We start from the raw sequence: 462 nt of genomic DNA on the forward strand, positions 1-462 counted from the left end.
TAGGCTGCGTTCGAAAATATCACCCGAGTGCCCTCGTGTATCATCTTATCTTTATTTAACATTGGGTGAACAACAAGGATAAAACGATACACGGTGGCACTCGGGTGATGTTTCCGAACGCAGCCCTAGTAGAGATCCTAGGTTTGTTCGTGTTGCAAGATCCAACAAGCTCCAACATGCTCCTACCATAGCTTATACCAGAAAGAAACCCGAGAGCGGCCATCCTGGCCTTTTTCCTGTAATGCTTCTAAAGCCTTGTGTCCACGATGCTAGAAATTGGTCCAAGATCTCGGAGAGAGAAAGATCATGTGACTAATGCCCATATTCATAGTCAAACCTTGTACTTAAAGCTTCCTTAAATTTATCTTTAGATGCTCAGTAGCCAATGAAATAATTCGTAGAGTATCTAAAGATAAATTTAAGGAAGCCTTAAATATAAGGCCCTACTATGAATACGGACAT

At 41.6% G+C, this 462-nt stretch overlaps 1 protein-coding gene across 1 annotated transcript in view; it reads right to left on the minus strand.

Annotated features, from left to right (window-relative positions):
- LOC108731043 (nucleolar MIF4G domain-containing protein 1 homolog) overlaps positions 1-462 on the minus strand; it is a 6071-nt gene that overhangs the window by 4214 nt on the left and 1395 nt on the right. The window lies entirely within an intron of this gene.

This window comes from Mycetomoellerius zeteki, unplaced genomic scaffold, assembly GCF_001594055.1.
Source record: "Mycetomoellerius zeteki isolate Tzet28-1 unplaced genomic scaffold, Tzet1.0 scaffold99, whole genome shotgun sequence".
Lineage (NCBI taxonomy): Eukaryota > Metazoa > Arthropoda > Insecta > Hymenoptera > Formicidae > Mycetomoellerius > Mycetomoellerius zeteki.